Genomic DNA, 16,633 nt, shown 5'->3' with positions numbered 1-16,633 from the left:
TGCCCATTTTACATACCATATGTATACAGGCTGATTACCCAAATAGTTTACTTCAATAAAAGCTCAAAGAAGTAAAGGCATCAACTAAAAGCATCTTGTTCTGTTTATAAAGAATGCTTAAGTTTAGTTTCTTTTTGAATATATCAACCAATTGTATTCACCGAGTACCTCTGCTGTGTACTTTATATGACATGATTATGAAATTATGATGCTTATTAACAAACACACTTGAATTCAAATATCAATATCAATTTACTGTGTACCTGGAACTGTGCTATACTTTACATGTGCTAACACACCACAAATGAGGTAGTTCCTCATTTTACATCCATTTCAAAGAGACATTAAGTAATTTTTTCAGTCACACAGCTAATAAATGACAAATCTAGAATTTAAAGTGAGGCGGTCTGAATCCAGAGTCTGAATTCTTAAACCACTGCACTATGCCACCTTTTTTTGAAGTAGTTACATTGGGAGACAATGTACGAATATCAATGCTACCATCATTTCTTCCACATTTTTTGAAAATTCTATTTTAAAATTGTCCTCCTGATCATCCCACTTCATCAAACAAGGAATGTGAGCATGTGGAGGCTAGGACTCTATGATTCTATGGTCACTTCCAACTCTAAAATAATAATATGATAGCATTTAATTGTGTGTGTGTGTTTTTTTTTAATGAATTAAAGAAGACTGTTAGAGAACTTAGGAACTCTAATTCTAAACACTTTTTATCAAAGAATAACTTAGGTGATTTATAAACTTTCAGAATCTACATTTTCACTTATTTCCTACTAGTTCAAAACAGTCCAAGTAAGGAATTGGAAAGCATCATTCAAAATGAAAGCAATGACATGATAGACAACACAGAAAAAAAATACATGCAACATTTTCTGGATAATGTTTAAACAAAACAATAATCCAAAGAAATAATCAAAATATGTTTGAACTCTTAAGTATTCAGGCTCTTAAATAAAAGTTATTTAACTTTTCTAAGTTATTGGTGGAGGCAAAATTTTCTGAAAAGTCTTGTGTTCAAAGCCCAGATTCATCACTTTGAATAGATATTAAGCAAAGTATTAAAACTTCTTGGGTCTCAGTTTTCTTATTTATAAAATGGGAATATAAATAATGATCTTAAAACATTTTGGGGAGAATTAAGGGCAACTCATATAAATTTCCTCATACACAGCAAACTTTAATACTCAGCCAAACTTAATACTTAATTTAATACTCCTTTTTAAAATTTCCATACCAACACTGGCTAATAACACTAATGTTTTCTTCATTCTTCTCAACTTGTGATTAAGAGGAAACAAAATCTCACTTAAATATGAGTGAGATATTATGTTAAGTTATGTACAAAGAACAATAGTAAAATCTGTCACTAGAAATCTTGAAATTATACAACTTAATTCAGACTAGCAAATAGCTCATCGAATTTTTATTTTTTATATACATGTTGCCTCAATATTCACAAATATCAAGAACTGTAAATAGAAATGTGTTCTTTTATGACTGTCTGCCAAGTTCATTCAGCATGACTGCAATTGAGTGGAAAAATAAAAATACACATTACTTACTGTATGTGGCGCTTGGCAATTTCAAAATGATTTGCAAACATTCATCCTCAAAATACTCCCACAAAATGCATCTGTGAAAAGAAAAAAATCCAAAAGAGTAAACAATTTGCCAAGGTCACAGAAAAACTAGCCCAGACCAACACAACTTAGACACTACACACTTTAACATACTGAAATAAGGCTTTGCAAATTACAGATTGTACATCTAGCAAAGTATAATGGGCTGATGAACAGAAATATTCCCAACTATATGCAGATATTCTACACATCAGTCAAGGAGGACACTCTTAAGTAAGAGGTAAGAAGAGTCTGCGCATTGGCTTCAGAAGTATATGCAAGAAACACAGTACTCCCAGAATATGGCAAAACAACATAAAAGCAATTTAAAAATATGAGCTATTTGTAAATAAAGTTAGTTGGAGATTTGAAATGGTTATGAAAATATTTCAAGTTTTTAAAATGTACTTTTGTCTGATATATGAAGATCACTGAGTTAGAAGAGAATTTTACTTGATTTATCCAGAGAATTGCACCAATTCACTTTGTAATTGCATTTCATTCTAATTGAAATCCACGCACTGAGAAAAAGGCAGGCACGCCACTTGCACACCTCACAAAAATACACAAACATCCATTTCCCTTTCAGAAAGTCAATTACAAGGAGAAAGTCATTTAATCAGATTATATTAATTTGTTTTATAGGAGAGGTATTGGGAAAAACACATTAATTTCAAAACTCAAAATATTTCAACTTAAATGGATTTTATGCGACTGGGTATATTGTTTTATAAAAGAACTGCTCAAAAGAAACAAAACAAAACACAACCTAATGATAATTAAAGTAACCATTTAAAGTACAATGTGTTGTTTCAGACAGATCAAACACACTTTGGACAATACAAATAAAAATTCCCCTAAGTGGCAAGCATCTTTAGAGGAACACTAGTTCTCAGTGACCAACAGAATTTCTGCCCAGAGAGATTTGGTTCTTTACAGTACTAAGCAGAAGCACCAGCTTACTAACACAGGAGGTGTGCTTTCGTGTTCACTGAAACCAACTGCAACCAAATCAACAGTTCAACAAGCAGAACAGGCATTCTGAGTTGCGAGTCTAATTTATCCTCCTCTAGTGTGTGGGAGACAACAGGATGGCCCTGGCCTCTACCCAGAACAGGAATGAATGATTTTCCTAACGCTCAACACAAAGCCTCTCAAACAAGAGAGAACTAGATATAATTACAGATTTATAGTTAAATGTCAAAAGTAAATCAAGACATTCTTAAGAAACTATGTACTTTAATAAATTTCATTTTTCTAAGGTTAAAACTTAGAACTTCATAGAAGATAACAAATTTATGTTTACATATACTTTCAATAGAATTATAAAGTTATAACAAGCAGCAGACCTGTATATTTCTTCATGCTCCAGCATATTCATCCTCATAGGCAACCAGAACTAAAGTTGACACTAATCACATGACTTGCCCAATTTGACATGGCTAATAAGAGGTGATCCTGGGCTCAGAATCAGCTTTTCTGACCCCAATTTTTTCTCACTACAACACTCGCTAGTCCCTACCTCGCACCCAGAGTACAGGTTGCAAACCAGGGTGTAATAACCAAATCTGGCTTACTGACATGTTTTGTTTATCCAACCCATGATTTAAAAATATTTTAAAAATTCAAAAGCAGATTTCTCATAAGAATCCTCATTTCTAACTCTTTTGAAAGAGTGAAGATTTTGTAAGGCTGGGCTCACAACCTCCAGAGAACAGAGAAATGGGTGCCCCTTTTGGATGGGACATACTTTCTGCACTCACCTATTCCCCACTTTTGCAAGCTGTCTTCTCCTCTGCCGTTTTCAAGCACTGGAGTGTTTTGCTCCTGATCCTTACCTACCAACTACAATCAGACCTCTTTGCTGTGAAACTGGAGGAAGGACTTCCTTAATTAAGCTCAAAAGGCTTATTTCATTAGCTGAAGCAACTGCTTATAAACGCATTTCACTGGCTTCTTACAATCAGGTGTTACCGATTAGGTACCTTGTTTTAATCTACATACATGTTTTTAAATTTCAAGGGCTTATGTTTCCATTTGTTTAAATATATATTTGATAATTTTTAAAGCTAAGGCAGAAATTTACAAACACAATTGATTGGTACAAATCAAGGGAATTCATGATCTCAAATAATGATTTTACATTTACCATGGACACATCTTTCAGAGAGATACTTCCTGGATTGATAGGTGTACCATTTGATAAAATAATTGTAATGAAGAGCAAAAACTCTTCAATTTAATTAAATGAACTGGATGAAGAGAACACTGACCACTAAAGGGAAAGCTATGCAATCCACAAATTCGGGTTACGTCATAGCATATTGCAAATAACTTGAAATATCAATATTTTTTGTAGAATGCTTAAAAAATATGGACTTGGAATTCTAGGTAGTTGTAGTAATAGCAGCCACCTAACTCTGAAACTCCTCACACATCCTGCAAAAAATATACAGCCAACAAAAACAAATAAAAACACACAAATCCGAGACCTTCAGCATAACTGGAAGTTGGAGAATAATAAAAATGTCAAATTACCCGTAAACAGAAAATTAAACACCAATTTCTAACAGAGCTATCTTTCAAGCTCCCATTATATATATTACAGAGATCTAAGGGGTCCAGAAAAACTGTGAGGAAAAGAGGAAAACAAAGGTCCTAAGAGTGCCACAAAACTCACTCTCAGAAAGTCCACCGAAACTGTGAAAATATTGAAAAACTATCTCGGCATATGAGAACATGGACACAGGGAGGAGACTTAAAAGTACATGGAATTCAAGGTGGCAACATTTTTTCTAGGGGGGAGTAAGGCATTTAAAAATGATGTGGAGGGCCAGCCCTAATGGCCTAGTGGTTAAAATTTGCCACGCTCTGCTTCAGCAGCCTGGTTCAGTTCCCAGGCACAGAACCACACCATTTGTCTGTTAGTGGCTATGCTGTGGTGGTGGCTCACATTAAAAAAAAAGACGGGGGGGCTGGCCCTGTGGCATAGCAGTTAAGTGCGCACGCTTCGCTGCTGGCGGCCCGGGTTCGGATCCTGGGCGCGCACCAATGCACCGCTTGTCAAGCCATGCTGTGGCGGCATCCCATATAAAGTGGAGGAAGATGGGCACAGATGTTAGCCCAGGGCCAGTCTTCCTCAGCAAAAATAAAGGGGGGGGGGGACTGGCGTGGATGTTAGCTCAGGGCTGATCTTCCTCACAAAAAAAAAAGAAGACTAGCAACAGATGATAGCTCAGGGCAAATCTTCTTCAGCAAAAAAAACATAAAATAAAAAGAATAAAAATGATGGGGATATGTCAAAAGGACATAGGCCCCAGCTTCAAGAAGCTCTCATCAGTCAAATCTGGGACAATGGGAAAATCAAAATAATAATTATCATAAAGAATTAAAATTCATTACAGAAAATAAAATATGCATAAAGTATATAAGGAAGAAAGGAAAACTGTTCCTTTGCATAGAATGCCACCTGACAAATACATATGGACTGTTGAGTTAGAAAATCACCATTAAGCAAACATCATAGTTAACTGATTCAGTCAAGAAAACACCCGTGGATCAGCACTTTTAGGTGAAAGTGTGGTGATGAATGAGGTATTTCCACAGTCTTAAAGTATCTTCTCACACATCACTTATTAATTACAATGGGGAAATAGTAACTTTCAATGGAGAAACTTGGCAGAGACCACTTTAACTAAATGATCAAAGACATCATCATCAATAATGGGACAAATACACATGACGTGCTGCCAAGTATGATGCACTTGAGAAGGACACAACATCACTTCTGTGGTATATCTGCCAAAAATGCATAACCGGAATCAATAATTAGGAAATATCAGGCAAACTCAAATTGAAGAAAGTCTGAATATTATCTGGCCTGAGCCCAAATTGAGGAAAGTCTGAAAATATCTGGCCTGAACATGTCAAATTTAAAGTCATTCAAGACTGAGGAAATGTTCCAGATTAAAGGAAATTTAAAAGACATGAGAACCAAATGCACATGTGATCCTAGATGCACTGAGTTACATAATAGTATTTTGTTAATAATGAATTTCTTAATTTTCATAATTGCACTGTGGTAATATAGGACAATGTCCTTATTCTTAGGACATACATACTAAAGTACTTCAAATAAAGAAGCATGATATCTGCAACTTATTCTTAAATGATTCAAGGAAAAAAAATTATATGTATATGCACATATATACATGTATATACAGTATATATACAATATACATATTGTAATTATACAATATGTGCTTGTATAGATATATACACACACACACACACATATATACGTGGAAAAAGAGAGACAGTAAGCAGAAATAATAAAGCAAAAGAGGCAAAATGTAAACAACTAATGAATCTGGAGAGAGAGTATTCAGGGTTCTTAAGTACAATAACTGGAAATTTTCTGTATGTTTGAAACTATACCAAAAATAACTAGAGAAAAAAGGTAGAAATAAATAAATGTTTTACTTTCATTGAAATATTTTAGGATCACAGAAAAATAGTCAAACAGATAAGTCAATGAAGTATTTTTAAATCAAGAAAAAAATTAAGAAGTGAGAAAATAAATCAGGATCATTGCCCAATGTTTTGGACAACTAAAATAACAAAGCCAGATATACATATACATATATATATAAGTTCTCCTGTATTTTATATATTTATATATACTTTATATATTAAATAGGTATATATTTAAAATTTATATACGCATATCAAATATATAAAATACAGAAGAATGAAAATAAATGTGGAATCTAGCTCTAGATTTTTAAATAAATAATACAGACAATATTATATTCAGCAAATTTAGCAATGTAAAGTTAAATAATGAAATGATATTCACAAAAGTAATAAGTCATCAGTAATTAAAGGAAAAAAAGAAAAAGTTATCAGTGGAAGTGGTTTTTCTTTATATAACTGCTTTTCTAAATCAAAATTACCAAGCTCTTTTGTTAAAAATTCAGAAAAAAAGAAACATAAAAAAATAAAATCACTCAATTCCTAAAACAATATGAATAACTATTCTGTGTTTATTTCTAGACTATTATTTAAAGAATTATGCCATATAAACTATTTTATAATTAGATTCTCTTTTTGTGAATTTCTTTCTGTGGCAATATGTTTTTTTATCATTTACAATGCAAAATAATTTCACTGATTGATATCTCATACATGCCATCATTTATTTTGTATTTTTTGCATATGTAAGTTGTTATCAATATCTGTTACCAAAAAAATAAAAAACACTGCAAAGGTCCTTTGGTATATATCTTCTGCCATAGCATGATTGTTTCCTTAGGATAGAATACCTAAGAAGGGGAATTGCTGGATCAAACAGCATGAGGCTATTAAGACTTGTTAAACTATATTTTATTAATAAAGATGCACACAGTTTTCATATGTGAACAACCCCACAATCAGGCTATATTTCACAATCACTATAGCCAGTGGCAGTTGTAACATAGTATTTGTTGCCTCTTCATACTGTCATATCTTGAATTGAATTCTATGCATTCTTGGTATTATACATGTTGAGTTTAATTACCTTTTAAAATGTCTTCAAAGAGGTTACTGAAAAATGTGACATTGAAATAAAAAATTGTTTATATGGAAAAGCATGGAAACAGAGCAGCTTAATAAAATAATTATTTCTTTTTGGAGGAATTAACACAATTCCTTATCTCTTTACAAAGCAACAGTCAAGTATTTTACAGGACCTAAGGAAAGAAAAAACCTACAAATAGATGTGAAGGTGTTACAGTCTCGTAACTGACAACATACAAGAGGACTATCACATGACAAGTGATGCAAGTGAAGGCAGGAAACACTATATATCCCCCTGAATCATCCAAGCAGCAATACCAGATCTCATTTCTAATTTATAACAATGTGTCAGAATGCCTAGACAGTACCATTTTTTTACACTAGGTATTACCATTTATATTTTCTTACATTAGATATTATCACTTTTTAAATGCCATTTTAATTAATGGTTTTCATTGATCTTCAACCTACTTCAGCCACCTTTCTTTCTATATTCACTTTGGATTCTTGCAAATTCCCACAGTTTTAGTAACTTCCCTAGTCTGTAGATTCATATTTTGTATTCTTAAATTCTGAAGACTAATACAAATTTTAGTATAAGCACCCAATCAACACTTCTGGAGTCTTATTTTAGTTGATCTGCCCTGGCAGGTCACTGATTCAATGACAAATAACAAGCTATGCCTCCCTTTACACAAGACTACGTTTTCTTTAGTGGTTGATAAGAACATAGTGTGAGACAACTAAACCTTACTGAAGTGAAGATATATGAAGTCTTTTGCTTCCCCTCATATTTAAGTCCTGTCATTGTGTCAGAAGAATAAAATTAGATTAACTCAGAGTGATTTACTTCTCTCAAAGTCACGTTGGTTTTTACCCCTATTTGTTCTGCTCTTTGAGGTGTATGAAAATCAATTGTCTTTTTGATTTATTCTTCTATTTTCCTAGACATCAAAGCAAGTTGATTAATCTATAACTTCTAAAGTCATCGCTAATATGTTTTCTCTCTCTCTCTCCTCCCTCCCCCATTTTCCTTTGGCCTTCAAGAACTCTAAGCTAACTCCCTTGCACACTTCCTATTGTAAATATGACTGGATAATAATAATCCTAGGATAATTTCAATCATGAAAAGCATGAAAAATCGGGATGTCCTGAATATTGTACATTATTTAAAAGTAATTCTCCTGAAGTTTATTAGGCAACTTACATCATTGCATAATTCCACATCTAATCTAGACTCCATGGTTAAATACCTAGGTAATGCCTTGACCAAGTTCCTGGACACCCTTGCCCCTTGATTTTTGACAGTGTGTCCACATTGTAGACAGTGTCTACATTGTGGCATTCTCTAACTGAAGACTGTTTCATCCATCTCTCTTCTCTATTCATCCAGTTGGGGAAAAGTCAAGATCTGTTTCCTAACGCAAGTGGGTTCTCAGTCTATTCTTTGTTCCCTTTATTTTATTTCATCTTTTTCTCATTGGATGTTGAAGGAACTGGCAAAGTGACCTTTCCAAACATTCACCAACCTCTCTATGTAAAGAGAATTGAATTCCTTCTCCTTCATCACTTGCTCCTATTTACCTGAAGAGATAGAGAAAATATTGGTTCCTCCATCCTCTGAGATAAAAACTGAAACAGTTTTGCCTAACTCACTCCACCCCACTCTCAGCAAACACACACTATAAATCATGGCATATTTTATATCTTTCACTTCATTATTTTCTAGTCTCTAGAAAATAGAGGTAGAAATTTTACTTTTTCCTTTCCATACCCCTATCTTTTGACCCATTCCACTTCCATGAAGTTATTCTAAGAACTAATTAGAGATACAGGCAAAGATTCCCGTTCAGAGAACTTCATCAGTGTCATTTATAATATTTATAATTGTAAATCCTTAAAAGCAACTAGAGTGTCTAACAATTAAAAGATCAACTAAACAAACTGGTTTGTGCAGATGATAGAATAGCACGCAGTCACAAAACTCATGTCTCAAATAGTATTTATTTATACATAGAAATCTTCAATTTATATTTTTAAAACAAAATAAATACTTTCTAAAATAATGTGATGAATAAGGCAGCAATTGTGTAAATAATTATAAATACATGCACATATATTTACACTATACATATATGTATAAAATTCAGGAAGATTAGAGGACTATACAGCAAAGTGTTCATAGTTATTTTTGAATGATGAAAATATAATATTAATTTTTTTATACTTTTCTTAATTTTGCAAATCTTCCGTAAAACATATATATCATGTTATAATCCAAAAAGAAAGAAAGAATACTAGTATAAAAACTCAGAGGGGACAAAAGCAACAAAGTGCATCCGTAAGAAGCAAACACACAGCTATACATCAGGCAGAATTTCAGCATGAAAAGAGCTGGAGCATAGTATAGACAAAATTGAAGCATAATTAAGCAATAAGTTGAAATCGTCAAAAAGTTGATAAAACGTGACTTTTTTGATGTGATGTGGCTGGACCTGCTAGTTGCCTCCCCAGTATCTAGTCACTCCTCCTTTGGTTGCTATGTGCACTTTTAGGCTCTTGGGCCTTTGCCTGCCTGAAATGTAGACAGAACGACTGAGACTCTGGCAGCTATTTTGAGTGCATGAATCTTAGAATAGCTACAAGGATCCAAGATCCCTGGTGACATTACAGAGCCATCTCATCAGACTTGGACAACCAACATCAAGACTTCATATTTTGTGAGAGAAAAATAAAGCACTAATTTCTTTAGGCCACTCTGGATATACAATGAACACAATTTCTCAGTGATATATATTATCTAAGAATTTGCAGGTAAGAATAAAAAAACATTTCTCTGTCATGGGTTTAATGATTATTTGACCAGCATATATATATTACCAAATATTAGGATTCATATCACACTTAAATGATACTTAAAATCAGTCAAATCACACTTAAAATGAAGAAAAATTCTGAAGCAGTTCAGAGGAGAGAAATGGAAAGAATTAACATCTAGGAAATTAGGATACATTAAAAATGACTCAGAGAAATTTATATTTCATAAAAGGAAATATTTAGTAGTTTAATTATATTTAATTGTATGAAGGGTTATTTTTGAAATTAGATCCAAGTAATGAAATAGCTTTAACAGGGCTGGCCCCGTGGCTTAGCGGTTAAGTGCGCACGCTCCGCTACTGGCGGCCCGGGTTCAGATCCCAGGCGCACACGGACGCACCACTTCTCCGGCCATGCTGAGGCTGCGTCCCACATACAGCAACTAGAGGGCAAAACGTGCAACTATGACATACAACTATCTACTGGGGCTTTGGGGGGAAAAAAGAAAAGGAGGAGGATTGGCAATAGATGTTAGCTCAGAGCCAGTCTTCCTAAGCAAAAAGAGGAGGATTAGCATGGATGTTAGCTCAGGGCTGATCTTCCTCACAAAAAAAAAAAAAAAAAGAAGAAAGAAAAGAAATAGCTTTAACAGGAGCAGGAGAGATTATATTATGCATTAAAAATGAATTTCCAGAAACTAAAGATTGTTTAGATACTAGTTATTAAAAAAAAGAATGAAGATTCCTTTGAACATCTTTAAACCTAAATTTAGAAATGGAGCCTTTCAAATCATGAGATCCAATTAGAAAAGTAGTGTGAATATGTGATGAACTTTAGATAGGGGATATGAGTTAGTTTTATATTGTTTTATGGTCAATATTTGTGCTTTCTCCATGTTTTATGCCATTGTTTAAATGTATCATATATTTATTTACTACTTCTGAGCATAAGTTAAAATTGAAAGTTTATCCTTTACTCCACTATCCCATCCAAATATATAGTGTGGCAGGTTGTATTTTCCAAAGATGGCCACAACATCTCCCATCCAGCATGCTCTTCTGCAATGTGACCTTGACATTCACCCATCACGAAATGAAGCTATTTCTTTACGTCCTGGAATCTGAGCAGATCCTAGGACTCCTACGATCAAGAGGATATGGTAGAAGCAATACTGTACCAGTTCTAGAAGTAGCCTTTAACTGGCCTAGCATCTTCTGTTTTCTGCCTCTTGGAGCCCTCAGCTGCAATGTAAAAAATTCAGGCTACTCTGCTGGAGAGAGAGGCCATGTTGAGGAGCACTTAGGCATCAGACATGTGAGTAAAGAAACCATATTGGACATCCAGTTCTTCCAGCCTTTAAATGACTCTAGCCCCAGCCACCACCTGATGGCAACTACATGAGAGACCCCAAATGAGGATGGATCTCCCAGCGGAGCCCAGTCAACACCAGAACTATAAGAGATTATAATAAATTGCTGTTTCAAGCCCCTAAATTTCAGGATAATTTCTTGCATAGCAATAAGATAACCAGAAAAATGTGATCATCCTGGAGTCTAAAATCTGGAACTATAATTCAATAATCTGACATCCTTTATTTATTTATATATCTGAAATTATATATATGAACATATACTGCCCAGAATGTGAATTGGTTATATGGCAATCTCTCTATTTTTCTGTCTCTGTGTCTACTCCTATCATGCAAGTTATCTTATTTCCAATTAAAACTATTTCCAATTGTTTTCTGGCTAGTTGCTGATATGTGTACTAACACAGATGTCATATATATGTGTGTGTGTGTGTATATATATAATATGTCTGTGTATATATACATACACACACCCCGAGTGTGTTTTGGGGCCATTCAGTCTTTAAATTAGATTATATAGCAGAAACCTGAATGCTGTTCCTATGTGAAGAACTGACAGTGTGGAAAGCAGTTTAACATTGTTTTGTGTGCTCCCTAAAAGCAGAACTGAGACCAATAAGAGAAGTTACAAGGAATCAAATTTAAGCTCAGCACAAGGAAAAGCTCTCTTACTGTGAGTCCAAAACAGAATGGGCTGTCCAAGAAAGAGCCAAAGGAGCCAAAGAGCCAATTTCAAGAAGAAATTGAATGTCCATTCTCCAGAAATGTTGAAAGGGACCTCAAGTACTGGCTAGCTGTTGGAATTAAATGGTTTTTAAGCACTCTCTTGAACCCACTATTTTGATAAATTTGTAACGATTATCTCTGGGATAGATTATGTTAATATTTTTATATCCCTATCATATCCCAGAAAAAGACACCAGGAGTGTCACAAAGATTCACTCAAAAGAGCATCATTACATTCATAGCCCTTTATCCTACTGAATCAATATTTAACAATTTTGCAAGACATTTATTGAATGACTAACTATATCGTGGACTTTGGTAGGCCTCAGGGGAACAATGAAGAATGTGATGCCTCCATTATGAAAAAGCTTATAATTTAAAATAGGAGACAGACGAGGACACAACTAACTATGATAACATGGTGTAAGTTAGCAACAGCAATAGGAACAAAGTGCTGTGGGGACAGAAAAAAGGAACAGAATAATTCTGCCTTGGAAATTTGGGAAAATTCTGGCTGCAAAGGTCATTTGGGATAAATTTCTATGAAGGGTCTTGAATGATATGCTAAAGAATTTGAAATTTAACCTGTGGAGCTTTCAAAAGTTTTGACACCCAAGAGTTATATGCTTAGAATTATACTTAGAGAGACCCCTCTATTGGCAATGTGGAGTGGAGTACATAATGGATTACACGTTGTGGGATAGCTTTAATTTAGAGAAACATGTCAGTCTTGGGTTTGGACTAGGTACAACCTTGACTGAGGGCAGGTGGGGTGACAGGATCACCCCTCAAGATCCCTTTCAATCTCAAACTCTGTGACTTATATCCCTTGCAAAGGAAAGGAGTTCCAAATTCTTATACATGACAGAAGTGGCAGAACTCTCGGGCCCCTCTAGCGAAAATCATAAAGACATTGCTATTTCAAATATCCAATGAGTTTGACAAGAAGTATATAAAGTGCACAGTCTTTGACTAGCTGATGATGGAATGTGAGAAGAAAAAAATCACAAGGAAGGCATTAATACAGCACAGTGGAAAGACGTTTTCAACCATCCTATTGAGAAAGCCAGATAAAAATTTGACTGACCTAAATCCTTTTTGGCCTGCGTCACTTTCCAAAGTAGCGTCTACTGCTTTGGAAGACCCAGGGGACCTATCTGTACATGTGCAATCTAATTAAATGCATGTAGTAAGGACTTAATTGTGTAAGGCATTTTGCTAAGTACAGCACAAAAAGAACCTTGTTGGACTGCCTTCTTGGATTTCATCATCTACGCGAGACAGACAGATGTAGATATACATCTACAATTTAGGAGGACAGAAGCAAGGACTCATCAAACTATAGGAACATGCAAAAATATACATATTTACATTGAATACTCCATAAGCATTAATAAGCAGGACAACTCATTGATTAGTTCCATTTCAAGGGGTAACACAGCTACAGGTCAAAGAATAAACGCCAATGACCAGATCTTACTCCTGAGACTTACTAGAAGAGAAAAGGAAAGCTCTGCCCTATTCCGCTTTCACAGCACTAAAAGCCAAGGTCAGTGAAGCAGTCCAAGGCACAAGATGCCACAGGATTACAGATGCTTGAAGGGAGGAGAAACAGGCCAACCACGACACAGCATCAGTCTGGGGGTACACACTCCTTTTCTTTCCTTCCTTCCTTTTTGTTGTCATCGGTGTTGGCATTGGTCATTCCAATAAGCACAAGTGGCCTTGCAGATGGAGATCTATATAGAGGTGTCAGCAAAAAGGCAGGAGTTCATGAAATTTCTAATAAGTAGAAGGTGTGAATCTGGATTGAGAAAGTAACATGTGAAAAAGTTTGAAATTGGGGAGCAGTGTGAATTTCACCCCGGAGAATAATACATGATGTGTGATATCAGAATTCTTAAGTCCTCTGAATGACTTGCTTGAAGGCAATCAGCCAAGCATATCATCAGACAGAATTCTAGAGAATCTGACTGTCCTTGAAGCCCCCACACAGTGGTAAATGAACAAATGAGGCACATATTTTCCTATAAAATACAGCCTTGAATAACAAATATGAACATGTTCACTGAAAAACACAGAGAAGAAAAAGTAAAAATTCTACAAGATAACAATATGTAGTAATGTGCTTATGATTCATAAATTTGTAATGTTCATATAGAAAGATGATGTTTATACTTGTTTATGGTATAAGAGGCCTTTCTTGATAGAATGGCTTGGCCTTATGAAAATATGTAGCTCTATTTTGCAGATGTTGTTCATCTCTGAATGAGGAAATAATCCTCAGAAACAGGAATGAGAAAATCATCTTTTTAATACTATGAGACTTCAGTGAGGCAGAGACTTGACAGAAAGCAAGCAGAAGTGCAGACACACAGAAAAAAGGGGTTTGCCTAGTGGACCCCCAGGGTTTTAGAATTGCAAAAGCACCCAGTAATTGCATGCAGTGAACATGAACCCATTGATGAAAACCCATCTGTAAGTATGAGCCTCTTAATGAAATTTTGGAAGCACCCGATCTTGCATTTACATAGTGCCTTAAACTAAGTAGATCCCAAAACCACTGGCCAGATTTATTAATTGATTATGTATACTGACTTCAAGCAGGAATCATTTAATGCACCAATGAAGTGCACTTCTGTATTAAAATGTAGCAATACTTTATTGGCTCACAATTTTATATATCATGCTATTGTGAGATATAGCCCTTTGGCTAATTAAAAGTGCATGGGTATTTAGAGAATTATAATAAAATACAGATGTAGATAACACAACTTGATTAAAATCACATAAAATTTTTCCATGGCAAGTACTAAATACATATATGATTTAAAAATAGATAGAAAATAACAGTTAAAAATGACTAAATGTGGGAGTTTTAGGGTGTGTTAATGTGGGGAGGAGTGACAGGGTGAAAGGGTGTATGAAAGGTTTTAAGGTTGACTAAAAACTCAAAACTACTGAGTTAAATCTGACAAGAAAGTTATACTGCAAATGAGGTTTTAGATAGAGAAATTTTAAAAAGCTGGACCAAAACTTAATTTGGTCAAACAAAAGGTCAAAACAAACTCTATAGTGAATAAAGCAACTAAAAGTAAAGTATAAATCTTAATTACCGTAAAATAAAATCAGTAACTTATATTTAGCTTGAGTGGTGCCCAAGCACAACACTGTGGAGGTTCACACTTGAAAATACAGAGGGAACCCATAAAAACGAAAACTGAACTTTCAGTAGAAGCCCTTTGGGACACACACACACACACACACACACACACACACACACAAGTAGTGGGCATTGGCCCTGCCCTATGACAGGAAACAGTACGCATTTTTGATTTAGTGTTACATTGCAAAATCAATCATACTGCTAAACTTTCTACATCTTGGCTTTATATTTATAATGAAAGAAAATATTTTTGTGAGTTATAGACTTTCAAAGCACTTGCTAAATAAAATGAAAACTGTTCACAAAGTAAACTTACAAAGTTAATTATCAGTGAACTATTTTATACTATAAAATAATCACAAGTGGTGTACAGCTGGGAGAAAAGATTTTCAAATCATATATCTGACAAGGGGTTAATCTCTATAATACATAAAGAACTCACACAATTGAACAACAAAAAAAACAAACAACCCAATCAAAAATGGGCAGAGGCTATGAACAGACATTTTTCCAAGGAAGATATACAGATGGCCAGTAGGCACATGAAAAGATGTTCAACATCAGTAATCATCAGGGAAATGCAAATCAAAACTACACTAAGATATCACCTTAAACCCATTAGAATGGCTATAATCACCAAGAGAAAAAATAACAAATGTTGGAGAGGATGTGGAGAAACGGGAACCCTCATTCATTGCTGGTGGGAATGCAAACTGGTGCAGCCTCTACAGAAAACAGTATGGAGATTTCTCAAAATAGAAATCTCTATTTCTTAAAATTTCTAATTTCTTAAAAATAGAAATACCTTATGATCCAGCTATCCCACTACTGGGTATTTATCCAAAGAACCTGTTGATTATCCAAATCAACAATTGCAAGAGGCTTATGCACCCCTATGTTCATTGCAGCATTATTCACTATAGCCAAGACATGGAAGCAACCCAAGTGTCCCTCGACTGATGATTGGATAAAGAAGATCTGGTGTATATATATATACAATGGAATACTACTCAGCTTCAAAAAAAGACAAAATTGTCCCATTTGCAACAACATGGATGGACCTGGAGGGTATTATGTTAAGTGAAATAAGCCAGATAGAGAAAGACAAACACCCCATGATTTCACTCATATGTGGAAGATAAACTAACACACGGACAGAGAGAACAGTTTGGTGGTTACCAGGGGGAAGGTGGTTGTGGGGAGTGGGCACAAGGGGTGAAGAGACACATTTATGTGGTGACTGACAGATAATAATATACAACTAAAATTTCACAATGTCATAAATTATTATGACATCAATAAAAAATATATATATATAAAAAGAATAATAATAATTACCGGTAGTGTAATATATTG

The 16,633-nt window shown here is 34.6% G+C and overlaps 1 protein-coding gene across 5 annotated transcripts in view; it reads right to left on the bottom strand.

Annotated features, from left to right (window-relative positions):
- The window catches only part of GALNT13 (polypeptide N-acetylgalactosaminyltransferase 13), a 666,195-nt gene that overhangs the window by 434,587 nt on the left and 214,975 nt on the right, over positions 1-16,633 (bottom strand). For all 5 annotated transcript variants that reach the window (XM_058548993.1, XM_058548992.1, XM_058548994.1 and 2 more), the window contains one exon: positions 1,584-1,654. The gene's annotated coding sequence lies outside the window, so the exon portion shown is untranslated. The remainder of the gene's footprint in view (positions 1-1,583; positions 1,655-16,633) is intronic.

The sequence above is a fragment of the Diceros bicornis genome, chromosome 10 (genome assembly GCF_020826845.1).
Source record: "Diceros bicornis minor isolate mBicDic1 chromosome 10, mDicBic1.mat.cur, whole genome shotgun sequence".
NCBI lineage: Eukaryota > Metazoa > Chordata > Mammalia > Perissodactyla > Rhinocerotidae > Diceros > Diceros bicornis.
Note: the sequence above shows the minus strand (reverse complement) of the source record. Positions and strands in the feature narration are given on the sequence as shown.